Consider the following 27,613-nt stretch of genomic DNA (forward strand, 5'->3'; position numbering starts at 1 on the left):
GTGGAAGGACCAGAGCGTGATGCAGCCCTTCGATACTCGGCTTACGGTTATTCCGGCACATCCTGGGCACAGTGTGCTTGTCAACTTCGCCTTGTCACTCACGCCGTCTGGCCAGCCACGCACAGTTGTCTCTGTTCCTTCAGTGCTCCCGCGGGGACAGCGACACCAGCACCCTGGGCTGGAGGAAGGCCTTCTGGGCATGGGGAGGCCTTCCCACTGGCTGGGAGCCCGCAGGCCGGGGAGGGGTGAGGGTGGGGGCCCCCAGCCTTTGCTCCACCTGACCCCTCCCTCCCCCGAGCACTGGGCTCCAAGGCCTCCTTCAGCCGGCACACGGTCGGGGTCTGTTTGGGTCCCTCCAGGACTCTGAAGATCCAGCCCCAGGGCGTCCTCCTGGAGCTGGGGGCGCAGCGGGGAGAGGAGGCGGGCGCGCTGCTGGAGGTTTGTGTCCCCAAGTCCCCTGGCACTGCTGGGAACGTTCTCTGAGGATTTATTGGTATTTTAGAGTTTTAAGAAGGATAGATGGTATCTAGATGTTGTGTTCCACGAAAACCAATATTGATCTTTTAAAAATATGTTAGACCAAGGGGCGCCTGGGTGGCTCAGTCCATTAGGGGTCCGACTTTGGCTCAGGTCACGATCTCACGGTTCGTGGGTTCGAGCCCCGTGTCGGGCTCTGTGCTGACGGCTCGGAGCCTGGTGCCTGCTTCGGATTCTGTGTCTCCCTCTCTCTCTGCCCCTTCCCCCCTCAAAAATAAGTAAACATTAAAACTCTGTTCAACCAAAAGTGCACCCTCATCTCCTTGCAAGGCAGAAATGCCTCGTGTGAACGCCCGCGGTGTCCCAGACGCAGGGGAGCCCAGGGGAGCTGGGCCTCTGCTCTGAGGGACGCCCGAGCCTGCAGGGTGGGCCGCTGGGGTCGGGGTTACACTCTGTCTCCTGCATGTGGATCATTAGCTCTTAGTTTTCTCCTTGTACTTTCGACATCACAGCTGCCTTCTCTGGGGCGTCCCCTTGCTGACTCCCAGTGTTAGTCTTCTGCCCGGTACACGTCTGAGCTCCTCATAGGGAAGGAGCGCTGGCCAGCCGTGTCACAGACCTTCGGAATCCGAGCTAGCTGGCGGTATTCTGTAAAATTCCATGGTGTATGTTTTTCCCCCTTGTCATCTGGCTCTGGGAACAGAACTGCCAGCTGAGAGGGCTTGGCCAGGACTGCACTGGGTGTGGTCCCAGAAGGTGGAGCTGTCCCAGGCTGGCCCGGGGGGGGGGGGGGGGGGGGGGCTCGGGGAGGGGGTGGCCAGGCCCCGGATCCCTGGGCTGCAGCCGGCCCTCCCGCGGCCATGGGGCCTTCCGCTGCCCTCCCCCGGTGTGGCCGGCCCTGCCGTCTGAGTGGGGAGGACATGGGGGGGGCACCGTGTTCAGAGAGGTTACACGGTCAGATGGGTCCTCCAAGGTCACGGACCAAGAGCGATTTCCCGGGACATGCAACTGGTCAGTCTGTCGGAGGCCTGGAGGAAGCCAGGGACAAGAGTGAAGGCAGCGTTGCTTGGGATGGAAGGGACTCTTGAGATTTCACCAGAGACGTTTCCTGTTTAACAAATCAAACCTTTTAACGAGTCGGGGTGTCAGCTGCCAAGTTTTGGAAGGAGTCAAAATTACACCTGTTATAAGGTGGTGATCTGGGGTTTTGTTCTGGCCAGTACTTACAAGAATCTGATTTCTCATTTCCCAGGGAGATTCTGGGCTCCCGCAAAGTACAGCAATCATCATAGGGAAAGAATTAGCAAGAAGATCCCTTGCTCCAGAATTGTACCGTATTCGCCTTAGGTGGGTTTGCCCCCTCCTTTTGCACTTGGATTGAACACACTTTTCGTGTGTGTGTTTCCAGAAAACAGAAGTGAATATTAATGTTTTTAAAAGTACTTTTTTTTATTAAAGGCTATTTATATTATAGAAACTCGTTAATGTTTATTTTTTATTTACAAAAAAAAAAAAAAAGGAGGAGGAAGACAGAGCTAGGAAGTAAGGGGAGGTTTGCTCTGGCAGAACGCGCTCTGGGGCGTCCCGTCCCGTCTTCCAGCTTTCTCTTCACTTTCCAGGTAACCCCCTGGCTCCTCCTAGAGTGCTACTGGCAGTAATAGTAACAGAATAAGAGAAATAGGAGGACAGCTTCAAGAGACCACAGAGAAGGGAAGCAGCCTGGGTCCCGTGGGGTCCAGGACGCCGCTGAGAGCTTTGTCATTTTGGAGGAATGTCTGTCTGTTGATGACAGAAGGTCTCCTTTCCTTCTTTCCGGTCTTCTTTATGGGTGGTTTTCTTTTCTTGATGTGCGGGGGTGGGTGGCGGGTCCGAAGCCAGGAGTTACCACGCCTGGGTGGATAACTGGGGTGCTCAGGCCTGGGGTACGGGTCAGGTGCGGTCAGAGAACCTGCGTCTGTGTGTGTTTTCTGGACGGTAGCCCAGGGCTCGTCGGGTCTCCTCGCCGGTGAGCAGGAGACGGAACCAGCCGTACAGACATCACAGACTAAAAAATACAATCTTGGGTTTCCGCTAAAATGGAGATTTGGTGTGACTGTCTTTGTTTCTTTAAAGGGCGTTCATCGATTATAAATGTGATTCGAATCTCATACCTTTGTGGGGTTTTCACCTGGGTATGTTTACATGGTAGACAAAGAAACCCTTCCTTCTTCTGCCCCGGTTTTAGAACACGTGGTGGCCGCGTGTTCACGGGTGCGTCCTTGAGGGGCCGAACCGCATCTGAGGCCCGCAGGTCAGAGCCCCGGGCAGCGGGGGGCCTCGCCTGCAAGAAGGGCTCTGTCCGTGTTGATGTTGATAATTACGTAAAATTATTCTGGTCTGCAGCCTACAGACTCACTGGAGAACGATCAGACATGCTTGACTTTCTAATTATGATCATAATCCGAGCGCAATTTCAGGATTTTGTTTCCCAAATTGCTTATTGTTTCCTACTTCGCCTTAGCTCAGCGAAGCCCCTCGTCTGCTGCTGGGAGGGAGGGAGGGTTGGAGGATTTCAGCCCGGCCTCCCCGCTTCTCCTCTCCCTGGGGCCCCCGCCGGCCTGTTAATTGATCGCACCTTTCCCCGCTCTCCGAGCCGGTGCCCCTGGACGGTAGCCTGTTTCAAGCGGGGCCCAGATGCACCTTCTTGCGGACGACACGTGTGCGGAATCAAAGGACGAGGGCGGCAGTAAATAACTCATGTCAGCTGGGGCTCTTGCCGTTGGTAATGAGATCTCAGGGGCGATGCCTCCAGTGCCCAGACCCCTCCAGATGATCTATGAATCGGTTTCTGCCTTTGTGTTCATTCAGACTGACAAATACACACTTAACCAGCTAATCACATTCAGGTGCTAAGGGAACGGAGCATGACTTTGGGTGGGTGGGTGGGTCTCCCTCTGACTCTTGAGAACCCACGAGGCCATGGAGCCAGGGTAAGAAGAGTTGTGGCTCAGACGGCCACAGTTTGGGAGTTCCCAGCCGGTGGGTCCGGGGCCACGTGGCGGTTGGGTGGGACCCCGGCCAGGGAGCCTGGCTCAGTGGTTCTCCCCGGATGGACGTAACAGCAGCACGTACCGGCTGCTTCCCGGGGCTGGTCCTGACAGCCAGCTCTGTGCTCCTGGGGCCGCGTAAACCACGGTCCCTAGAGTCCAAACTAACACCTCCGTGTGAGGCTGTGACAGGGCTTTGCGGTGCCTTTCATCTTTCAGATGTTCGCCTCCCTCATCATCGTGGCTGGGGGTGCTCTTGTCGTTGGGCAGTGGTGTGGAGGTGACCCTGTTTCCCAAGGTGAGGTGAGCAGATAAGTTAGAAGTTGTATTGAAATAGTTTTACCTTTACTCTTTATATGAGATGCCGAGGCACACAGTCAGGAATACAAGGGCCTTAATAATTTGGCAACTTTAGAAGAAAATGGGTCCCACCTTGTAATCTAAAGTTGTTTACATTTTTTTTAAAGTCTTTCAATTTATTTTGAGAGAGGGGGAGAGAAAAAGAATCCCAAGCAGGCTCTGCACTGTCAGAACCCGACACGGGGCTCAAACGAGATCACAACCTGAGCCGAAATCGAGAGTCGGACGCGTAAACAACGGAGCCCCCCGGGCGCCCGTAAACTTGTTTACATTTAATGTGCTTGTCGGAAGCCCTGTCCCCCGAACCTTTATGCTTCCTTTATTGAGAAGTATTACATCTATTTGAGGAGAAGCTGGGGATTCAGAAATTACCACCACCATGTTCCTCCGAGGAAGAAAAAGGTCAGGGCAAGAATTCTTAGCTAAATTTTTGCCTATGGCCGTTCCTTTGTCTCCTGCTCTCCCTTGAAAACTACTAGCCGTTGTAAGGAAAAGGAAACATGAAAATATATCACAGGTAAATGGAACCACTTTATTGCTTATCACTCCAGGTGACCTCCCGATAAATTAAAAGAAGTATTTAAAATAAACTGGCAATCATTTAAAGATACTCCTTTGTGAGCGAGCCTAATTGGCACAGCCCTCCCCACGGAACAGGCTCTTCGAGGGCATTTCTGAGGAGAGGCTGTAATTAACAGCAAATTAGCATATCGCAACACGGTGCGGTCCACGGGTGTCCTTCCCCATCTGCTGTGTCAGGAACTGAGGGGACACCTGGCCAGCAGTGGCCCGTAAGAGTTCTTTGTCATTTAGGAATGTGCGGATGAATCAAAATCTTTGCTGTGATTTTCTTCCTACGTTAAAAAAAAATACATATGTAGGTATATATCCTAACATGCACATGTATATGTTCTGGCCAGATGATCGTGAAAACCCCTAAATTTTCTCTGTTGGTGTCTGTTGATGTACTGAACGCCTGCAAAGGTGCTAGGCACCCACCCCATCGGTGCTGGTGAGTGAGCAAACGAGGTCTTTGGTCTCGGGGTCCTTGGAGTCTAGAAGGGAAGGCAGTGTTGGCCATAGGCCCCCTACTAACCATAAAGTTAACAGTGTGGTCAGTGCTGCTTGGTGGGGAGGCGGCTGCTGCAGGGCATAGATGCCAGAAGTGGGATCGGGATGGGCGTCTGTGGAGACAGGAGCCCAGGAGTCCGTAGCAAGCTGCTGTCCTCCTCTGACGTCTCAGTAGAGGGAGGGGTGTGGGTCATCCCAGAAGGGGCAGTGCGCGCAAAGGCCCTGCAGTGGGAGGGATGGATTTGAGGACGTGGAAAGAGGCTGTTGTTGCAGGTGCTCTGGGGACGGAGAACGCGGGAGCCATGGAGTGGGGGTCAGGGGCTTTGTTCCTTATACGGCCTGTGAGCAGGGAGACGTCATTGTCACTGAAGGCTTTCCGGTGTTGGATGTTCCATCAGCCTCGCCTTGGGAGCACGGAGGGTCTCTGTAGGAGCCTGGGTCCGGTTCCCCCGCCCTCCCCCACCCCCAACCCTTTGTAACCTGGCAGGGGATTTAGGATGTACCAGGCACAGGGGCACACACCAGCATCCACGTGGTTGGGGAAGAGGCTGGATTTGCTGCCTCTGTATTCACCATGAGTCCTTTTGTGCAAAACACAACAAAACATCGGGTACCACGAGGTGCTGTCTTTCTCCATTTTCTCTGCCTCTTGGGAATACATTTGATTCTGTGGCTGTTCATTGTTCAGCTGAGATGTTTGCTCCACTTAGAGCACGTGCCATATGTGATATTCTTACAACACATTCAGTTCCCTCGGCCTCCGTAATCCTAGGGCCAGCTTCCCAACAACCAAGGCCAACTCCGAGTCTGCCTGTGGGTGCTGTGCGCAAAGAAAGAATTCTGTGCGAGGCGAGCGGTTTATCTGTGGGTAGTTTTTCTGGTAAAACGCAAATGACTGTGTGAAGAGGGTGACAAGGAGCGTCTGGTGGTTCACTTGGTCGGAGGGGGTGTGGCCACTGGCTGGCCCAGCTGTGGGGAGTGGCGGCCAGGCTTCCTCCGCTGGTCCAGGGCCACGTGACTGGGTGTCAGAGAACCAGTCTCCATAGGGCATCTGAGCACAGCATCGGTCCTCTGCCTTGCGCTGTCTCTTAGCCTAGCCCACTGGGGAGCCCGCCAGGATTGTGAGAATTGCAGTGATCTAAAATGACCTAAAATTGGAGGGATCCCATTCTTTACTCGCAGCCCAAGATTAGTTTTTCAAAGTGTTATCTCTCTAGTGTTTCTAGGCACTGACTTTATTACATTTTGCCTAAATTTATCCATAAACATGGATCAGATGTACAGTTGGCACGACTCTCTTCTCCGAGCCATTGTAGCCCTATTTCTTATGCCAAGAGAAAGTATTTTAAGGCAGCAAGGGTCGGCTGTGCTCTGGTCCCCTGACTTCACAGGATAACTATGCATTCTGCCTCTCTTGGGGAGCTGGGTTATTGTGAAACTAGGTCAAGTGATTGTTTTTCTCTTTTTGCCTATAGCCGTTCAAAAGACAGAATCATTTCCTCAAAAACAAACCTTCTTGAAAGTCATATAGTCTTGGAATGGCCATCACAGGCAGAAAACAAAAGAAGTTTGCCTTGACAACATCTGAACAACTGAATGACTTTTGAGCACGATAGACACTTTAGCCAAAGTTAAAGGCAAATAAAAAACAAAATAGTTACGACCTATGGCAAAGGGCTGTCTTTTATATACAAAGAGCTCTTATGAAGCAATAAGTAATTCCCCAACAGAAGGAATGGGCACAGACTCATCAAAAGAAATAATGGGGCAGATAGTGTGTACATATATTTAGCTTTACTAAGGACCAGTTGAAGTGATGAGGTGACTTTTTCTTAAACCCATTGAAGTACAGGGGCGCCTGGGTGGTTCACTTGGTTAAGCGCCTGACTCTTGATTTCGGCTCAGGTCATGATCGCAGGGTGGTGAGATCGAGCCCCATATCTGGCTCCTCACTGAGTATGGAGCCTGCTTAAGACTGACTCTCTCTCTCTCTGTCTCTGTCTCTGTCTCTGTCTCTCTCTCTCTCTTCCCCCACCCCCCACCCCTCTTGCCTTCTCCCTTGTGTGTTTTCTCTCTCTCTCTCTCTCTCTCTCAAGTAAGTAAACATTAAAAAGAAAAGCCTAGTTAAGTACAATCTTAAAACAAGAAGAGACCCTGTGTTGGCAAAGGCGTATGGAAATCGGTCCCTGTCTGGTCTGTTTCGGCTGCTGTGACAAAACACAGGTGGGTGGTTGAAAAACCACAGAAATTCAGATCTCACAGTTGTGGAGGCTGGAAGCGGAGATCATGGTGCCCGCGTGGTCGGGTGAAGGCCATCTCCCAGGTAGCAGACTTCTGGTCGTGTCTCACATGGCAGAAGGAGGTGAGGGGGTGCCCATGGACCTGTCTTAAGGGTATTAACCCTGCTCACGAGGCTCGTGATAGCACCTAATAGGTTAGATTTCAACCTACAGATTCGGGGGAGACACGTGCAGGTCATGGCATTACCCTTTTGCATTAGTGGAAAGAATGTCGATCAGGATAGCCTCTTGAGGGGGGGGGGGATGGACAAAGTGCAATAAAAGCCTTAAAAAAAACGTATGTAGCCTTTGAGCACTTGTACCTGTGCCTGCCAACCCTTAACCCTGGTCAATCCAACCCATTAAATACAAACACATACGTCCGGTGCACAGACACCGCATACGTTTATGGCTTCCTGCCCCACGTGGCACCTCTGCCTCCCCAGCTGTGGTCCGTGTGACCTCACTCCGTGCCTAACATGGGGTGGCCCTCCGCTGAATGTTTTTGCCCTGAACAGATTTTTTTTTTTTTTGGTCAAGATTAATGGTAAAGAAAACATTTTTTTTTTTTTGAACACACAATTTAAAAAACCACTTTGCAGTTTAACAAAAGCTTGGGAAAGATGCCCTTTTTGTTGCGTCTTTGAAGCCAGGGGGGACGTATTGTGTAATTTTTAAATGCCTTTAACTTCCCTAGAGATGCTTATAAAATGAGCAAATGTGGATCTTCAGTTTTTGTTTTTTTTTTTTTTAAACTTCGAATGAATTAGAAAGTCAGAGTCACAGATTCTCCGGGGATTGGGCAGGGCCCACATTTTATGAATTTGCAGGGAAGAAGGGAAACATTTGCTTTCATTTTTGGCACGCTGGGGCGGCCTTACCAGGGGATTGTGACTTTAAGGATTCATTATAATGTGGGGGAGAAAAAATGTTTTAAAAGCCAGAACAGATATGTGCAAATTAGTGAGCGACGGTAATAAAAGTAACGATTTTTAAAAACGAGGTTCACACGTCCAGAGAAGCGGATTTTGTTCCGTGTGTCTGAAGCGCAGAAAGTTTCTCTTTGTGCAATGTTGAAACGCCGGAGTTTCAGAGGAAGGTAAATGGTGGTTGAAATAATTAAGCCCAAATCGGCAGCAGGCCGCTGCTGCTGCTGCTGCTGCCTTGTGAAGAACGTTGGCTCGTGAGTGGTCACCTCTGATCTGTGATGTGGCTAAAGGTTTGGGTAGAAACAGATTTTACCTGTAAGACATGTGCTTCTTTAAAAAAATCCTCTGAAATCAGCTTCCTTTTATTGTGGAAGCGAATGCAGTGGCTACTTTTAGCAAGTGCATGAACTTACTTTTGAATCCAAGTCCTAAGACAGTGAATCTGGAAGCCTGGGTCTCTGGTGGGGGTGTGGGCTGGGGGTGGGAGGGAGTCCAGGTCCGTGGGTTAAGTAACACTTCACGGAGCATCCACCAAGTGTGACTTGTCTAATTTTGAGAACACCAGCATTCAGGAGGCTCACGTCTTTATTTGACTGCACATGTGTGTTTGGAAGGGTTGTACAAATTTTTTTTTTTTTTAATGTGTATTTCCTTTTGAGAGAGGGGGAGAGAGAGACAGAACACGAGTGGGGGGAGGGGCAAAGAGAGAGCGAGACACAGAATCCGAAGCAGGCTCCGGGCTCCGAGCTGTCAGCACAGAGCCCGAAGTGGGATTCAAACCTACAAACCGTGAGCTCGTGACCTGAGCCGAAGTCCGATGCTTAACCTACGGAGCCACCCACGTGCCCCGAAGTGTTGTATAAATTCAGTCTAACGGATGCACAAAATTTTTCCTCCTTTTTTTTTTTTTTTCCTGTTAACTGCAGTTTTGATTTGTAAACTTCTGTCCCTTAGTGTGACTTCTGATTGTGTTCTCGTTGGAACCCAGAGCTCCAAATTCATGGGATACTCATGATTTCTGTGTGGTCGTTACTGAACCACAAGGGCTGAAAAATTCCAGTAGGTTTTTGTGGGTGATTTGGGAGAGCAGTGGCTTTTGTGGCCCCCACCCCTGCTCTGCCGAGCCATACATCATTTTTGGGCACCTGGTCTGTTCTTGGCAGTTTACGCCCTGATCTATCCAGTTTAATTGGCTTCCTGCAGCACGTTTTCTTTTCTAACTGAATTTCCTGTAGACCCATTTTACATCGATGCAGAAATTTTGGGGCACAGTTCAGGCACAAATTAACAAGGTTCACGGTAAGGATTTACAGACTACAGGGGCTTTAATTATTTTTTCCTTGTTTCCATGAATAAGATCGATTATTAAGCTCGTATTTAGACAATGTTCCCTAAGTTGGAAGACTTAATTTTAATCGTGCCTATTATTAATAAGCTCTGGATAGTAGTATTTAAATTTTATCAAGCTGTGGTTAAATGGCTTGTATAATGTCACTTAATATTCACCAAAAACAAAAACATAACCTGGGGGGAGGGGTGTGGTGAATATATTAGAACAATGAATGGCTCCCAAGGACACCACATCCTAATCCTGCGAGTATGTGACCTCAATCCTGTAAAAAGGATTTTGTAGATGTAGTTAAATTAAGGCTGTTTGGAGGGAGGTTAGCCTGCGGTATCCCGGTGGGCCCACTGTCATCACAGGGGTCTTTGTAAGAGGGAGGCCTGAGGGTCAGGGTCCCCGGAGGAGATGTGGGCGGAGTCAGGAGCCAAGGAATAGGGGCTCCTTCTCTAGGAGCTGGAGAAGATGAGGAAGTTGATTCTCCCCCAGAACCTCCAGAAGGAACACAGTCCCGTGGAGACCTTGATATTAGCCACATCTGATTTTAGGTGTGAGATATGAAGGCTCTGCGTTCCAAGCATTTCGTAGGTGGTAATTTCTTTACAGCAGCAGCAGGAAACTGACGGGGTGCAGGGACTTACCACCAGGCATGTTGCTCACTGTCACCTTAGCTCATGTCCCTTGTCAGCGTTCAGATGTGGGCGATTCCTTCTGCTCTGCGTCACCCTGTGCCGCTTTGTCCGGGACGCGTGCCCTTGGTGCTGGTCTCGGTGCCCTCCGGGCCCTTCTGATGCGGGCTGGCCGCCTGTGCCGTCTCCAGCAGAAAAGTGTTGTCCCCCCCGTGGGGGGCGCTGCCTTCTTGGGGCCTCTGCAGCGCCCGCCCTTGGCTCCTGGAGCCCTCCTCCATCACACCCGCTGCCCTGCCCTCCCTGTGCCCAGATTCCTCACCTCCTTAGGCACCAGCTCTCTCGCCCTGGCCCTGGGCAGCATCACTGCCCGGTGGGTCACTGCTGGTCTTCTGGCCACTGCTCCTGCCCTCCCTGACGTTTGGCTTCGCGCAGCAGCCAGGGGAGCCCTCGAAGCCCAAGTCAAGGCGTGACCCCCTCCGACCAGAACCTCCCCCTGGCTTTCCAGGCCCGATACAGCCCTCTGGCTCCCCTGGTGCTCGCCTCCTGTCCCTTCCACGCGCCACAGTAGCTCTTCTGCCCATCAGTGTCTTGGTCTGCTTCCTCTTCCCGGACGGCCTTCCCCCAGTGTCCTTGGGGCGCAGCCCCCACTTTTTTCAGCCTTCACTCAGGTGTCAGTGGAGAAACGTCCTGGGCGACTACCCCCACCAAAGCCCCCCTCCCTTCCCCTGCCTCACGCTTCACCATGGAACACAGCCCCAGGCACACAGTGCTTCTTTCTTTCCCTGCTGTGGATGGAGTATGAGATCGGGAGGGCTGGTCAGTGCCCAGTGTGTCCCCAGCACTAAGGTGGGGGTCCAGCCCCTAGCAGGTGCCGTATCCGTGGTTGTCCCCAGCACGAAGGGGGGGGGTCCTCCCAGCAGGTGCCGTATCGGTTTGTTCCCAGCATGGAGGTGGGGGTCCAGCCCCTAGCAGGTGCCGTCTCCGTGTTTGCTAGGGATGCGGGTGAGTGAATCTTGCACAGCTCCGTTTTCCTCTCAGTTGTGGTGGACGGACCTTGAGCCACAGCACCTGTACTTTTGTTGGTGACGGGGGTTGGCACCCCCTCCTCACTGCTGGGAAGGTGATGAAGTCTGGGGGTCGTTGTGACTTCTGGAGCCAGGGAGCCCCGTTTGGATCTTGGCTCTGCTCCCAGATTGGCTGGGTGACTCTCAGTCTCCTCATCTGCTAGTAACACTGGCATGTTATAGTCCCGCCTTCTCAGAGCAGGTGTGCTGGTTAAGTGACATGGGCGCGTAGAGCAGTGGGTGCAAACCACCACTGTGGTCTTTCTCGCCATCCTTACCTTGGGCAGCCCCCAAGTTCTTGCGTCTGCATCAAGGGATGCCGTCCAGCTCCTCAGGGATCCGTCACGTCTCTGGTGTGGTTCCCCTGGAAATGGGGAAAGATCCCCTACCCTTTGTGCTTTGGAGGCTTCTCTGACTTAATGTCAGTGACCCCACTGGTCGCTCCGATAGGAGGATGAGTCATTCCCCGTGTCCGTGCTTATTTCCTGTGTTAGAAATTGGATGGCCTGCTCTTGGCACGGGTTTATATCCCGAGTATTTGAAGACAGAGGAACTGTAGCTGCTACTTTTGATGTGTTCCCAGTGCAGTAGGAGGGATTATGTCCCCGATTATGTCCCCGGGGGCAGCTGTTGATGTCTGGGCTCCATGTGGGACAGGGTGCTGCTCAGGTGGCCATCCACGCCTAGGAATGGTGGCCTACTTTCTGGACATTTCCTGTTGCCTCTTATGGACTCGGCCCCTTTTCTTGCAGCAGAAATGCAAATACGCATTCTATCTAGTGTTTGGCCTGCTGCTGTCCGTCGTTAAATCCTGTTTACTGGTTCAGAATGCCTCGACCTTCCCTTGATGTGTGGCGAATAGGTTACACGGAGACAGCTGTCCAATGGGATGACACATTCTTGGTTGCTTTGGTTTGGTTTTTTTGGCTGCCCCAAAATAAGTTTTAGTAAAATAGTTCAGGTTAACAGCTGATGGTTCTCTTCGTGTTCTTCCCAGCTTTGAGAAAAGAACTTTCCAGAATGGTCAGTGCCTGCTGGCCACCCTAGCTCTCCTGCTGGCTTTATAGAGTGTGGTTGTGGTTCCGGAACGAGCTAATGAACTCTCTCTTACGCTGTCCGGCCAGTCAGTGGCCGGTGGTATCTTCTTCCTCCAGAGTCACCTTAGTTTCGCGAGACAGGCACTGCCCTGTCATCTGTGTGCCCACACGTGCCTGGGGTGGCGAACGGAGACTAGACCTTGTCCCTGGACTCGCTCCACAGAGCCAGGTAAGCATGATCTAAAGATAGGTGTTGGAGAGGACAGCGTTGGCCTTGCTGTGCTTTTTCTATAACTGAATTCTGGTAGGTCTCGTTGCTCCTGTTCAGGGACTCACCAAAGTCAACCCCTCGGTCAGTGTCCGTTTTGAAAACCAGACCTCTAACCCTGGGAACCCGGCTGGGACAGAAGCAGGTGGTTCTGTGGCCACTCACACCGGTCTTGGGAGTCAGTTGGACCATAATGTTTATTGAGCACTTAGGGGCCAGTCTGTTCTTCCCACTCAGTCACGTACCCCACCCCTGTCGCACGGCAAGATTTCGGGAAATGCGTGTCTCTCGCACGTCATGCACACCGGACAGTCGTTGTAGGAAGTAAATCGCGATGCTTGTGGTCTCCCCTGCCGGTCAGCACTGCTTCAGGGGGTATGGGACGTGGGAAGGTGCGGGTCTTGGTGGGCTGGGACCCACGCTCCCGGCCTTCCCTGCCCGCACCCTGGAGGGAAGTGAGGGGGAGTAGGGAGGCAACAGTAAGGCCCTCAGTTATTTGAGCGTATTCTAGGGTTGTGCTCATTTTCCGTTGATTGCCCTGCGTTCAGAGGCCGCCATGGCTGATATTTTTACCTACCTGGGCCTTTCTTTTCCTTTGGGACTTGTGACAGAGCTGCAGAAACAGTGCATCCAAACTGAGGGACCGCTCAGGGGACGGATGCACGTTCTGTGGGCTGTGCACAGACAGATCTGCGGGTGGCAGCCTGTGGAGCAAGATTTGCTTTGCCTCATGCCAACTGGTGTCCACACTAGCAAAACATGTTTTGGGGACAGAAAATGAGCTAATTTGGAAATGGTGGGTTATTAGACTCCATTGGCTCTGCACATGGCAGCTTTGAAAGTCGCTGCTGCAAGTTTTCAGGGTGTGGTGAGCTGTCCTGGGTGGAGACCTGTGTCTTAGCCCCTTCCTCAGTGCCCTTTCTGTCCCCATCCCTGTGCCACTGGCCTCCACACTGGTGCCCATGGGCCCCCTGCAGGTATGTGGGCCTTCCAGCAAGGCTGGGCACGAATGGAAGGCTAGGCTGCCGTGTTGTAGGCCTCTGAACTTACACTTCTGGAAGTCTCCCAATGACACATTTGGGATGTATTTCTTGACTTTTGGCTTTTTAACCCCCCCCCCCCCCCCAACTTGAGACATTTTCTCTGAATGAATGACACATCTCTGCTTTCTGCCACCCTAGGTCATTCCTTCCTATGCCAGGTTTTTTTCTTTTTTTGAGTATTGTAGTGTTTTTTAATATCCGTGAAACGCTTAGTATTTGTAATATGGCAAAAGGTCGTATTTAATAAGGTATAGCCCCCAAGAGGAAAATTTTGTTTCCGTTTTGAAGATGATTCCAAAGCAGGCTGCCTCATGGATAAGTTAGATCACACCGAGTGTGTCCATAAGCAGGGCCTTGGGGGAAATCTCTCACCACTAATTACTAACAGAAGAACCCCGAAATAGGGCCAGCCCACTCCAGAGAGTGTGGCCAAACATTAGCTCTGCAGCCTGCGTCCCGAGTGACATTTTGCTGAGAGGAAACTTTAACTGAGCGAGCTTTATATCCTAACTTTTGGAAGCGTTGAATGATTCCAGTACTCAAGTCCAGAGAGGAGACCAGGATGGGTGTTACCATGCAGCTCCCTGATTTAAAAGTTTGCCTTGTTTGCTTTCTCTGTAGAGGGTATGTGCGTGTTTATGCTTTTTTTTTTTTTTCCTTAGGTTATTTATTTTGAGAGAGGAAGAGAGAGAGCACGAGCAGGGGAGGGGCAGAGAGAGAGGGAGGGGGAGAGAGAGAATCCCAAGCGGACGCTGCACTTTTGGCCCAGAGCCCAGTGCGGGGCTCGAACTCATGAACTGTGAGATCATGACCTGCGCCGAGATCAAGGGTCGGTTCCTCAACTGACTGAGCCACCAGGCACCCCTGTGTTTATGTTTCTGAAAGAAAGAGCCGTGAACCCACTGGGGGGCCCATCCCTGCTCCCCTTCGCCATTGAAGATGGCCGTGCCTTTACCACCATCTGTGTCTCTCTAAACCGTGACGTGTGTGTTCTCACACGGTATCTGGCATTCTGTGTGTACCAGGGGCAAGAACCTGCATGCTGAAGATACCCTTGTGCAGTTTGAATGGAAAACGGCGTGTTTCCCATTTTACCTGCTATAGAATATTCCATTTAGAATTTTACTTATTTCATAGTTCAATGTATCTCTTTAAAGACTCACGAAATTTTATTTTCCGTGTTTAAAAACCTTTTCCTGCCGCGTATGCGTCTGCCTGCGTTAGACTTGTGCTAAGTGTTTGCGTACGTGTGCGGGGGGGGGGGGGGCCGAGGGGGACCCACGTCCTGCCCAGGGATGAGTTTGTAGCCTCTCAGACCGTGTGGGTGTGTTTGATGGGAGGGCCCTCAGGATGGCTCCAGCCTCTGGGTAAGGGACTTGGGGTGCCGCTGTCTTCCTCCTCCCTAACCTTGAGGTCTCCGAATGTAGCAGGAAAGCGCACAGACCTGGGCTGCTTCCGGACGCCATCCAGACAGCCCAGTCGCGGGCTCTGGGATCGAAGCCTTCCTAGCAGCAGGGAGCGTAGGTGCTTGTGTGGCGATCTGAGTGCCCTGGGCGGTTGACAGCCTGGCGGGGGCAGCTGGAGGCAACCTGCAGGGGTCCCGGGCAGCTGGGGTCAGGGCTGGCTCTGCCTGGCTGGGAGAGAGGGTTATTCCTACCTGTGGGGGGATAATCGTAGGCCTGATTGTCCAAAAGAGAGCGAAACTGTGCTGTGAAAAGGCACTGTGAGCAACCCAGCAAAATAGCAATTTTCACGTTTACGAGTCACCAGGTTTTTAATTCGTTGAAAACATCACCTCGGAAGGGAATTACGGGATGACGGCGTAAATACGGGCGCGTGAGCGTTCACACCGTCTTCGTGCCCCTTTCCAAATGCGCCGTTGGCTGTGACACTTTGTGCCAGGAGTGAGATGTGTGATCTGAAAGGTGATTTAGGACACTGTCACTGTTGGTAGGAGTGTGCACTGGCCGACCCGTCTGGAGGGGCACGTGACAACCTGTGAGCACTGTTTCAGAAATGTTCACACGTTTGATGTAGAAACTCCACATGGAGAAAGGCATAAAGCGAGGTCGAAGGTCAGCAGAGAGGGTGTCAGAAGAATGCACGGGGGTTAGTTGCTGCATCTTATGAGTGAAAACCTGGGACAACGTAGATATTATCCCGGTTTCTGTCTTCGCTGAGCGGTGGGTGGAAATCACCGAATACAGGGTGCATGCGCTCCCTGGGACGTTTGTTTGGTGGCTTAATGGGGAGACCCCAGGTGGGGCCTGCAGCATCCCGGCTGGCACTTGGTGAGTGTGTGGCACGTGGGTTAATGCCATTATTTTTAAAAAGCACATTCTGCGTAGAGATCGCGAAGGACGTCCACCAGCCCGTGACTGGAGGTCACGGTAGGTTTTATGGATCATTTTTTCCCCTTTCACTTTTCTTTTTTGAGAGAGAGAAGGCATAAGTGAATGAGGGGCAGAGGGAGAGAGAGAGGGGACCCCACGAGTGGCAGAGAGGGAGAGAAGTGGGGCTCACCCAAAGTGGGGCTCGAGCTCACCCAGTGTGGGACTCGAACTCACGAACTGTGACATCATGACCTGAGCCGAAGTCTGATGCTTAACCACCGAGCAAGCCCTTGTGGCCCTTAATGTTTTTCTTAAGTATATATTGCTTTCCTCAGTGACCTTGTATTACGTATATAAATGAAGTTATTTACTTAGTACTTAGCGTGCACAAGCAGGGGAGGGGCAGAGAGAGGGAGAGAGAGAGAATCCCGACCCGGCCCCCCACTGTCAGCGCAGACCCTGACTCGGGGCTCAGACCCGTGAGCTGTGAGATCATGACCTGAGCTGAAACCAGTAGTCGGACGCTTGACCGGCTGAGCCACCTGGGCACCCCACGATTGAGGCTACTTAAAAAGAAGTAACGAGAGGCGCCTGGTGGGCTTGGCCCGGGAGGCCTGGGACTCTCGATCTCGGGGTCGCGAGAGCTCAAGCTCCACCCGCGGCAGAGTTAAGAAGGAGTTACTTGAATGGCACTCACAGCGTCTTCTCAAGGGGGCAAAGCGCAGTGAGGCAACAGGTGCTGGCTCAGAGGGCAACAAGCACTGTCTGGACGGGACCTGGCCTCTCGGGCCGTGACGTCCTGTCCCACGCAGCCTCTGAGCTGCTGTTGTAGCGGGAAGTACGTCAACACGTGGGCGCAGCCGCGTCTCAGTAAAGCCTTATTTACAGAAACACACGGTGGGTGGGATTTGGCCCCGGGGCCCTCGTTTTTGACCTGTGTCCTGACAGATTTAGTATTCGAAATCCAGCAAGACCTGTAGGTGTGTTGATTTGTCTTCGGTGTCCTCATAAAGCAAAACTTGAAACTGCGTATGCTGAAAAGAGGCCACGTGTGTTGTTATTTACATCGATGCTATAGAAGCCCCTTTTTAGGAAGAGTATCCCGTCTCTCCTGTAAGGGGACCGGTCTTCCTTCTGATGTGTGGACAGCGGCCACTGGGCTGTTTGGGGTTCGTGGGTCGGGTGTGCTGATCTCGGTAGCGTCGGGGGCTCTCCGTCACGGGACCAAGTCCGGTTCTGCCTGTACACATTTTGGGGCACCCTCTGATGATTCCAGGACGGTCACAGTAGAATGCTCTGTCTCTGAGCTGTTCGCCACGCGTGTTGTGAGGGGACTCCGTAGTGGGGTTCGCGTTTATTGCTGAGGGTGGATCCCCCCACCCGCCCCCCGATTACTCTCAGTGGTTTGAATGTTATTCTTGAGTCCTGGCCAACAGGAGAGAGGGATGAAGTCAGAATAGAAAGATATGTCCCGGAACCTCCTCGAGCGGAGGAGGAAGAGAGTCACTGGTAGTGAACTTGGGAAGAGAACGGCACACTGGACAAGAAGGGGGTGAGCTGGGTGGGTATACCTCTCGCGGCCAAGCCCCCACTCACCTGCGGGTGAGTCTCCTCCGGTACCTGGGGGGCTATATCTGGTGGGAGGAGAGGGGAGCACAGGAGCCTTGTAGTGAGTCGGGCCCCCCCTCCCCACCGTGCCGGGTGAGTTCTTTGGGGCGGAGGGAAGAAAGCACACAGGGAGGAGCCCCCTCCCGGGGGCTGGGCTGGGCCCGGAAAGAAGGAGCTCTGGGCCTGGACTCCTGGATGGACCTGGCAGAAGGGAAGGGCCCAGCGGCCTCCAAGGGCCGAGGGCCGGACGTCTGAGGGAAGAAGAAAGGAAGCACCGGGGGACGGGCTCTCGGGGGAGGCGCAGCGGGACCGGACTTGGGGAGCCGGGGGGACACAGGCTGCCGTGGCCATGGCCAGACCCTCTAGACCAGGAGGAGGAGAATGGGGCAGACATGCAGGAGGGGCGTCTCCAGCGTGGGGCCAGGGGTCCAGCATGGTGACCTCTGTTAATAAGAACGTGAGTGGACTTCATGGACAGCAGCAAAAGACCATCACTTGGAGGCTCGATTGTACTGACACTTTATTAATCACCGTGTCGTCTTCTGAAGCAGATATACCCCGTTTCGTCGCGTTACATGGAACAATTCATTGCACTTTCTTTGTCCCGTTAGGGTAGTGATATGTTAATATGGAACTTTAAATAGGGACCTGTGGAAAGGTTTTGTGGCGATTAAAACACATATTGAAAGAAAAGTTGGTGGAATTTCTCCTGACAATTTTTTTCTGTATATTATTATTATTAAAAAAAATTTTTTTTTCATGTTTAGTTATTTTTGAAGGAGAGAGAGACAGAGTGTGAGAAGGGAGGAGAGAGAGAGGGAGACACAGAATGTGAAGCAGGCTCCGGGCTCCGAGCTGTCAGCACAGAGCCCGATGGGGGGCTCGAACCCACAAACTGAGAGATCATGACCTGAGCCGAAGTCGGACGCTCAACTGAGCCACCCAGGCACCCCTGTCATTATTATTATTGCTTTAAATTTTTATTTTTATTTTTGAGAGAGAGAGCGAGCGAGCATGAACAGGGGAGGGGCAGAGAGCGAGGGGAACAGAGGATCCGAAGCTGGCTCTGTGCTGACATCAGCAAGCCCGACGCGGGGCTCGAACTCATGAGCCGCGGGATTGTGACCTGAGCCCAAGTCGGACGCTCAACCGACTGAGCCACCCGGGTGCCCCTGCACATTATGCTTTTTTGAAGATGTTTGAGAGCGGGTTTGGAGCCTGCCGGCACAGGTACTTTCCCCGTCATGTGGGGTGCCGCACATCCAAGCTCTCCGCACCCTGGATTTGGTGAGGAGCCAGTGGGACGCATTGTGCTTCAGTTTCCACCTGAAGACCCCGCAGCGGTGCCTCTGGGCTCAGCCCCGGCCTGGGTCGGGGCGCATCTGTCTTCCATCCCAAGGCGACCACCTTCCCCTGCCGCCTCCATGGCAACGCCCTGCCCCGCCGCCTCCATCTCGTCACTCCCCCTAATTATGTGACAGTGAGGCCCCCGCTCGGTGCCCGGGCCTGCATAATGCATGAATCCCCGCGACAGCCCGCGCAGCCTGAGCAAAACAAAGAGCCCGCCTCAGAGAGATGGGCAGATTGCGGAAACATATTGTGAACACATTCGCTGCTAACTGAGGATCGTGTCATAAAACGCGTCTCTGGCCTGTCAAAAAATATTTTGACAGGGCCTCCCGTCTAGCTCCTTCGTATGCAAATGTGCAGGCAGTGCCTGGATACCGGGGCCACGCTCCGGGCGCAATCCACAGAGGGGGCGACCCACGTCGTCAGGGTTCACGCTCCTGCAGATAAACACGCCCAGACCCTCTGCGTGTTTTCCTTCTGATGTGTGAGCAGCCAGCTTGATGATTCTAATGCTGTCGGATCCTGGGGCCGCAAGGGGGTTCCCTGAAGATTTGAAGGGTTGCTTCAGGGGAGTTTAACTCGGCAACGCACGCCTGGAGCCTGGCATGAGCGGGAGGGAGGGTGGACTGGGCAGGCTGCGGGAAACAGCCAGATGGAAGCTGGCTGGGGGGCTGCCCCACCAGGGCGCTGTCGGTCGAGAGGGGGCCTGTGCCCAAGGACCAAGCCACGGGGTCCTGGTTGTTCCTGCCGTGGCTGGCTGGCGCTGCCTGCCAAAGGCCCGTGGGCTCAGAGGGCATCCTTCCTCGGGGTCGAGTCTCCCCCATGCTGCTTCCTCCAGGCAGTAATCCCGGGTTTACGATAATCCAGTGCCAGCCTCCCTGAGCTGGCTTCTGTAGGAGCCTGGCCAAGGGACTTAACCCCTCTGCCATGGTGTCCTCAGCTGGACAAGGGGGGCATCCATGAAATACGGTTGTGGAGAAAATTCAGCGAGCGAGGCCTGGAAAAATGCTTGGACACACATGTGGTGCATGGAGACGCTGACAAAGTACAGGTTGTTGTTAGAACCAGCCCTGAGCTGGGTCTAGAATAGATCTTCTCCTGCTGTTACCTGTGGCCGCTCCCTGGAGACCCCACTGGAGGTACTACCTGGCAGCTTCTGGTAAATCTCAATACAAAAGAAAGGGTGGGGCCCTTTGCCCTATCCTTCCCCTTATTGGGCCCAGGCAGTGACAGTCACATCGGAATTGGGACGGGTCTGGGTTTTTGGAGCCTCCTGCCCACCTGGAGACTTCACTGATGGGAGAGAGAAATATTTGCCTCTTGTGAAGCCGCTGTTGTTTTGGGGTTTTCAGTCATGTGTGGCTAAATCCAGTTAATCTGCAAGCCGAGAATGTGTTCTCTGCAGGACCCGAGAGGTGAGCTGCCCCTGCAGGTAAATTAACAAACCGGCTCTTGGTGGATCTTACCTCTGGAGCAGCGTTCCCAGGGGCGTTCCCAGGGGCGTGCCCAGCGGCTGGCCAGGCTAGGGGGAATTGTCAGGGCAGAGCCTGGGGGGGAATCTGGAGCCCCCAGGCTTCCCCCTGCCTATGCACGGAGCCCCCACTTTGTCTCAGTGCCCGCCACAGCCGTGTGAACTCCGCGTGCGCTCCCGGCTTTGGTGAGCGGGCCGGTCTGAAACCCACCTGGGGCTGGCCAGGACCATCTGCCCATGGCCACGGTTCGCACGGCTTGCTTTCTGAGCTGGGATCGGGCAGGCACATACAGGTGGTGGCTGCAAGCGAGAACCTTCGGATGCTTCGGTTGTCTTGTTGAGCCTGCCTTCTCCCCAGGGATCCAGGCTCTGTTGTCTCTCCTCGGTTTAGGTGGTCGTGTTTGTCCTCCGAAACCACGCCAGCCAATGTCATCAGGAGACGTGCAAGCAGGCTGACCATCTGCTGTCTTCCTTTTGCGCTTGCCCGATGGCATGTTGGCGCGTGGAATATAAAACGTGCCCTATAAGTCACCTTGATGTTCCTGTTTATTTATTTATTAAAATTGTTTTTAAATGTTTATTTTATTTTTGAGAGAGAGAGAAAGAGAGACAGAGCATGAGTGGGGGAGGGGCAGAGAGAGAGGGAGACACAGAATCGGAAGCAGGCTCCGGGCTCCGAGCCGTCAGCCCAGAGCCCGACGCGGGGCTCGAACCCACGGACCGTGAGATCGTGACCTGAGCCGAAGTCGGCTGCTCAACCGTCTGAGCCCCCCAGGCACCCCTTGATGTTCCTCTTTAGATCGATAGTTGTTTTAGCAGAAGGTTCAGGTGCTTAGTGGCTGCAAAACGGAGGGAGCCACGTGGGAAGACCTGGCTGGCCCTGCCTGTGCCGGAGGGCGTCTCTGTTTCTTTGAGAACCGGAAGCCTCGTGCGAAGTCTTAGCCTCTCACTCTGGATGAGCTCCGCGGCCTTGAGTTCTGCTTTGCTTGAGCCCTTCCCCCAGAGGCTGCAGCCCCGTGCCCAGATTTTCCCAAATCTGTGAGTGGGCACACCCTTGCACTTGGCTGGACTCTGACGGAAAGAAGCCGCTGTGGCTTTAAGACAGGTGGTGGGGCTTTCCCGCCAGTCATGTATCTCTGGATTTTCTTCTTTCAGTTCTGGTAATAATTTATCATGCGTTTTTGGAAATACTTGCTTGAGCTTGCATCGGTGCACTGCTCGATGCCAGTCCTGCTTTTGAGAGCTCTGTGTAGGGACAGGGTAACCATTTGTGTTCGATGCCCTGTCACCTCCGCCTCCTTAGGAGCCTTGACCACAGCAGTGGCAATATCACCGCCGTGATTAATTATACAGCCCGCGTGCGGTTCTGTTCAGAGCAGTAGAGAGCCCAGACGTTGGAAGGTCCCCTTACTTGGGACTGGGTCTCACTGGAGACCGTGCCTGTGGAGCTTCTCACGGGAGCCGGAGCCTGGACATTGTCCATCGGAGAGTTGGTGGCCCAGGCTGTGAACTCACCCACCCCTGATCCATTCTACCGCCTGGTGCCATGACGAGCCGTGTGCAAGGCACTGTGGGTCGCCAGAGGCCGCACCCTCCGGGGGGCTCGGGGAATCTTTCTGGAATGTTTGCACACGTCAGCCAGCCCTTCCTTAGCGCCCCCATTCCGAGTGGGGCTTTTCTCCCAGATTTCTCCACGTTCCCACTGTAGTCGTGCGACTGAGAACAAGACTGCCGGGTTTTTATGTTGGTCACAATAATACCATCTTTTCGTGGTGTCGAGATGGTCTGAATTGTCACCGATGGGGGCCACCTGGTATGACCTCAAATCCGCGTGGGTTTCCCGTGACGCTTCCTCAGCTCCAGAACCAACTCTCCCTCGGAGGTGGGAACGTTTCTTCCCTGCCAGGGAATCTTCTCCAACCTTCAGGTGGTCAGCGCCTGACGTATAAGTAACAGGTGTCCCGAGTTTGAGTCTTGACGTTGTAGCCCAATCTTACGGCAGTAGTTGAGTCGTGAAACCTTTCTGAGCCTCTCCCTCGTCTGCAAAGGGAATGAGAATAAGTACCCCTAAACTCCTACCCCAAGTAACTTTAGGAAGGAAGTGGTATACTTCCGTGAACACACCGTGTTCACCACCAAGCTCCCCATACATGCAGGCAGTATTTCTTTGCTGTTTCCCTTTCTCTTTTACTCTGCTTGATGGGATTTGCCTTTCATCATGCTTGGTAATAGACCCGCCTAGAAAAAAAGGTTGCCCTGTGTATTTGGTCGTCCTCAGGTGTGTAAGGTGGATTAACTCTTTCATCCATCATTCAGAAGATTCCATCAACTAGATCAGTGACTCTCCTGGTGCAAGCAGCCACGGGGCCCTTTCTGGACTCTGCCATTCCTTCCACGAAAGCTGTGCTGCTGGAGCCACTATCCCCGGAGGATGTAGACTTTGGTGGGGACAGCTGAAGAATGTCCTTCAGGGCGGGACGGTCTTCCTTTCTGTGCTCTAAGAGCTCACGTTCCGGAGAACGGGCTTCTGAAGAATAAGGTTGGTCCTGAAATTGTCACCCACCTCAGCTGTAGTTTTCTTTCCTTCAGTGAGTGCGTTGAATCTTTGGGGCGTCTTTCTAGGACTTTGGCCTCATGGAGAGGAGGGGGTAGTGTCCCATGCACTGTGCTTTTGGCGGTGACCATACTAAAGGATAAACACCCCTCCCCCTGAGTTTTGTTGGGGTCACTGGGCTCAGAGAAGGAGTGGGAAGGGAAAGCTCGTTGATTGTGGATGTGGTCATGGCTGTGGGACGGGAAGTGGATGTCCAGTTGCGAGTCTGTGTAATGTTGGAGACGTAAGAGGGCTTGTCTAGAACCCTGCCGGCTCAGCGGTGGGTCAGCCTGACCGAATCCTCGTGTCGCCACTCGTTACGGGCTGAGTTGTGTCCCCGCAAACTCCATGTTTTGAAGCCCTGACCCCCGCTGCCTCAGAGTGTGATCTTGTTTGGAAGAGGCTTCGTGGCAGATGTAGTTAGTGAAGATGAGGCCTTACTGGAGTTGGGTGGGTCCTGAGAAAGGTGCTCTTACAGAAAGGTTGGAGATTTGGAGACAAACACGCAACCCCACCCCTCGGCCCCCCACTCCCTGTGTGATTCAGCCCCTTGTATGCGGCCGTTGTTTGGATATCAGCTCCTTTATCTGCACAGCGAGCATTAGTCTTGCTGATAGGGTTGTAGGGTACCCAGCACCTCGTCGCATCTCAGGACGTCTCTCTTTTTAAGAGGAACGTGAAGGTAGGTGCTCTGGGTCAGAAGGCAGAACTTTCAGGCCTTTCCACACGGGAAGGTGAAGCAGTGCCACGTTATAGAGGCGTGGCCACGAAAGGTAGGTGGTAGGTGGTTGTGTGGCCACGAAAGGTAGGTGGTAACTGGCCACGTCCCATACTAGCCGTATGGCCTGGCTGTGTGCCTCCTGTTTCCTTGGGCCACAGTGTCCTTGGCTGGAAGATAGGAAGTTGGACTAGATGGCCACATTCAGCCCTGAGATACCAAGACCACGGGAAGGTGAATGTGGTGGTGTGGCTGCGGCCCTAGGAATGGAAGCCTGGAGGTGCCTGTCTGAGTCTTGTCAGACTACGTGCTGCACTGCACGTGGTAGGTGTTCCACGCACAGCGGCTCAAACAGCGGAGGAGATCGGAGCGAGCTCCCAGAAGAAGTTGTGAAGAGTGTAAAGATAAACATCAGGGATGCTAATGTCTCTTTATTAAATTGAAACAAATTGCAAAACAGGTTGGTCTCTCAATTTTGTTAGTGAAATTAAAAATTAGGAAAAATCTTGGGGCACCTGGGTGGCTCAGTCGGTTACGCATCCACCTGTTTATCAGGTCGCGATCCCGGGTCCGTGGGTTCGAGCCCCGTGTCAGGCTCTGTGCTGACAGTGCTAAGCCTGCTTGGGATTCTCTCTCCCCCTCTCTCTCTGCCCCTCCCTCACCCCCACCCTCAAAATAAATAAATAAACCTTAAAAAATAAAAAGCTTTGTACATACCCAGATAAAGGATCGAACAGAAAAACCTCACAGCATTAATAGTAGCCATCAATGAGTGGGGAGATTACAAGTCACTGGCGTTGCTTTCCAGGATTGGGGGAAGAATAAACCGCGTGATCATGTGTCTGGGAGTCAGATGAGTACCCTGGCTCCCCTATAGAGAACAGTCTGGGCGAAAGCGGAGACAGGAAGGGGGGGGGCGGGGAGACCAGTCGGGAGGTTTGTAATAATCCGGCAGAGGGAGGAAGTTGGCCTAAAACATGGTTTCTCAGCTTGGGCACGGGAGGCAGTTTGAACTGGATGATTTTTTTGTTTGTTTGGGGGGCTGACCTGCGTTCCCGAGGATGTTAGCAGGATCGCTGTCCTCTGGATCCAGCAGATGCGGGCAGCAGCCCCTTCACAGTTGTGACAGCCAACAGCATCTCCAGGGTCCCCTGTGGAGCAAAATGGCTTGTTGGGAACCACCGTCCTAAGATAGTAACAGTGGAGGTGAAGGAAGGGGGCCAGTCTGGAGAGATTTGAGAGGGAGGTTGGAGGACCAGCACCCTCGCTCCTGGCCTGGGGCCACAGCGGTCGGCTGGGTTTGGCACAGGGAACAAAAGGGGGAAGTGAGGCTCGGGGCTAGACGGGGAACCGTGGCTCTCGGGTTCGGGGAGGGTCCGGTACGTGTTCTGCTGTGGCCATGCCATTGCTGAGTAGGAAGTCCCCGTGGGGGCGGCTGAGTGGGGGTTGTTTGGAAGACTGTTTGGCCGGGCGCCCCCCCCAAAGCTCAGATCTGAGCCAGAGCATTTGAAGGTTGTCTAGAGATCGAGAACAAGCCTTGGGGGTGGATGAACTCATCCAGGGTGATTGTGTAGCATGAGAAGTGGGCCTGAGACAGAACCCTGGAGAATCCCAGCATTTCCAGGGCGGGCAGGGGACGGGGAGGCTGAGGCGGGAATCTGTTTCTCCGGCCAGAAGTGTTGCTCAGCGACCAGACCGCTGGACGGGGAGGCTGAGGCCCCCGGACAGACGTGAACGCGTGGCGAGGTGACGTCATGTGTGGTGGGACCTGCCCCCCCCCCCCCCCCGCCCCGCATCCTCTCAGTACTCGCCGGCCTTGCGTTTCTGGGTCTGTAGGAGGTGTGTTTTTTTGTTTGCAGAAGCAGCACACAGAATCTCTCTCACTGTTGGGAAATAGAGTCTGGCCCGCGACGGCTCCGTCTGGAAAACCAAACGTCGTGTCTGTGCTCCCTGCTGCTGGGCCATTCGTTGTGGCTTCTCAGAGCTGTGGAAAACACCTGAAGGGCAGGTTCCACTGTCCCAGGACTTTCTTTTGGGATGGTGGGGTGTTGACCTATTCAGGAACTGGTAACGTTGTCAGGAATGGACCGTTTCCCTTTTGGGAAATCGGCACGTTTGCCACTGTGGTTCGTCCGTTACGAACGAGGTTCGGGGGCCCACCATTGCTCAAAAAGCACTCACGGTGTTCCTGGACGTGAGGGTCTCCTCCGGTGTTTGTTGTCCCCTTAGGGGAGGGGATATCAGCCTCCAGAGCAACCTAATTCCGTTTCCCTGTCGGCAGACGCCCCAGCTCTCCTCCCCCCACCCCCGAGGCATGCCCACACCATCACTCACTGGTGCCATCGGCCCCTGGCGAAAGTGGCCGGTTGTGCACAGCCGTGTCGGGCTGGGATCCACTTGGCCGTCTTTGCCGGGTTCCCGGGTCACACATGGACGTTGCTGTGCCAGCCTGAGATGCTAACGTTTCCTGCCCTCTGCTTGATTCGGGCTGGCCCATCTCCCACGATCCTGGCTGCTTTATTGTGCAGTTACACAAGAGAAACGATTCCTAATGGCCATTATGGCTGCTGGCCAGAAGGGAAGTGCTGTTCCTCCCCCCCTCCCGGAGTTCAGGGGTCGGGAGAGGCTGGCCCGACACAGGCAGAAGGATTATCTTCCAGAAAAGGGACCAACTGTGTGTTACCTCCCAGATCACGAGTCCCCGTCTCAAAACCCAGAAGCAAGGAAATCCTAAAACTCCAAAGTACCATTTTCCCCACCCGTGTGGCCTGACAGGCTCAGCTTAATTAGAGGCCAGTAAGGAGTTGCCCTTCCTGGTCGGCTGCTGGCTGTTCTAGTCCATAAACAGCGAGGGTCTGTAATTAAGCTGTCTAATTGGGGGCCATCGTGGGGGAAGCCGGGAGCCGGGCAGGCTCTGTTACCTGCCACTCTTTCTATCCCTTCGGCACCTTACGGGAATGTCTTGGGAGAAAATTCTGAAGACCTTGGCAGGCCGAGTCTTTGAACTTCCCTTTGGTAGTAAGCCCGCCTGAGAGGGTGAGGCAACCGTCCAGAGTTCGGTGCATTGGGGAAGAAAAGTCCTCGTCTGTGTAGCTGGGGGTTGAGGCAGGTTATGGAGTGGCCCAGTCTACCCCTGCGTGTTCTCTGGCCTAATAACAATGTGTCCAGCCTGGCATTTTTGTAATGACCAGCCTGATGCCCGTGCCTACAATAGTGCTTTTTTCCGCTGGGATCTTAATTCAGGTTCTGATGGGAGGGTATTTCCCATAAATCAGCCGAAGCACATGTCCCTGCCCACCAGCCAATTACAGAAATGCAGTCGGGCAGACCTACACATTACCCGAAACAATGTATAATGGCACTTTTGAACTTTAAAAAAATGCTCTCTAATCTTACAGTCAGGCGCAGGCAAATCAAACCATACACAAGCGTGTGCGTGTCCCCAAAACGTGGAGTTTTTTTTCTCTAGATGTGCCCTGGTTGTATTTTAGGGAAACTTGTAACTAGAAGAGAAATGGGGCGTGTGTGTGCAGAACGCCTGCCTTCTCATTGCAAAGCAGTCGTGCAGGCGGCACCTTGGCAAATGTCAGAAGGTTGGAGCTACCAAGCTGGCCGCGCCCGCGTTTCCGGGGGTGCGTCGTGCCAGTCCTTGTCCCCCACCGGGCTGCCTGCCGCTTAGTGGCCCCCCGAGAACTCCCTGTGCTCTATCTGACCAAAGGCTTTGCTGTCCTCCCTCCTCCTTTGAGTGACGTCGTCTTCTAAACGCAAAAAGTGCACATTTTCTTTTGCACACGGTGTTATTGCTGCCCTGTTACCACACTACAGGAAACGATCAGCGAAGAAGATTCTCCCCAGCCTGATTTACCTGTGCTCCTCTCCCCACGCCGTCCTCCAGCCTGGTTCCTCTGCGTGCGGACGTGACCTTAGCGTGGCCCCGCTTGGCCGTGCCGACAGGTGTTCTGCTGCACAACCGAGCCTTCAGGATCATCCCCTTCATGTGGCCCCGGGGTCCCCT

At 53.5% G+C, this 27,613-nt stretch overlaps 1 protein-coding gene across 8 annotated transcripts in view; it reads left to right on the top strand.

The window, feature by feature from the left end:
- Positions 1-27,613, top strand: part of AGAP1 (ArfGAP with GTPase domain, ankyrin repeat and PH domain 1) — a 541,118-nt gene that overhangs the window by 95,683 nt on the left and 417,822 nt on the right. The window contains exon 1 of one of the 8 annotated variants that reach the window (XM_053216001.1): positions 12,262-12,443. The exons of the other annotated variants lie outside the window; for them this stretch is intronic. The gene's annotated coding sequence lies outside the window, so the exon portion shown is untranslated. Of the gene's footprint in view, positions 1-12,261; positions 12,444-27,613 lie in introns of those variants that run through there. 8 annotated transcript variants of the gene reach the window in all.

The sequence above is a fragment of the Acinonyx jubatus genome, chromosome C1, assembly GCF_027475565.1.
Source record: "Acinonyx jubatus isolate Ajub_Pintada_27869175 chromosome C1, VMU_Ajub_asm_v1.0, whole genome shotgun sequence".
In the NCBI taxonomy this organism is placed as follows: Eukaryota; Metazoa; Chordata; class Mammalia; order Carnivora; family Felidae; genus Acinonyx; species Acinonyx jubatus.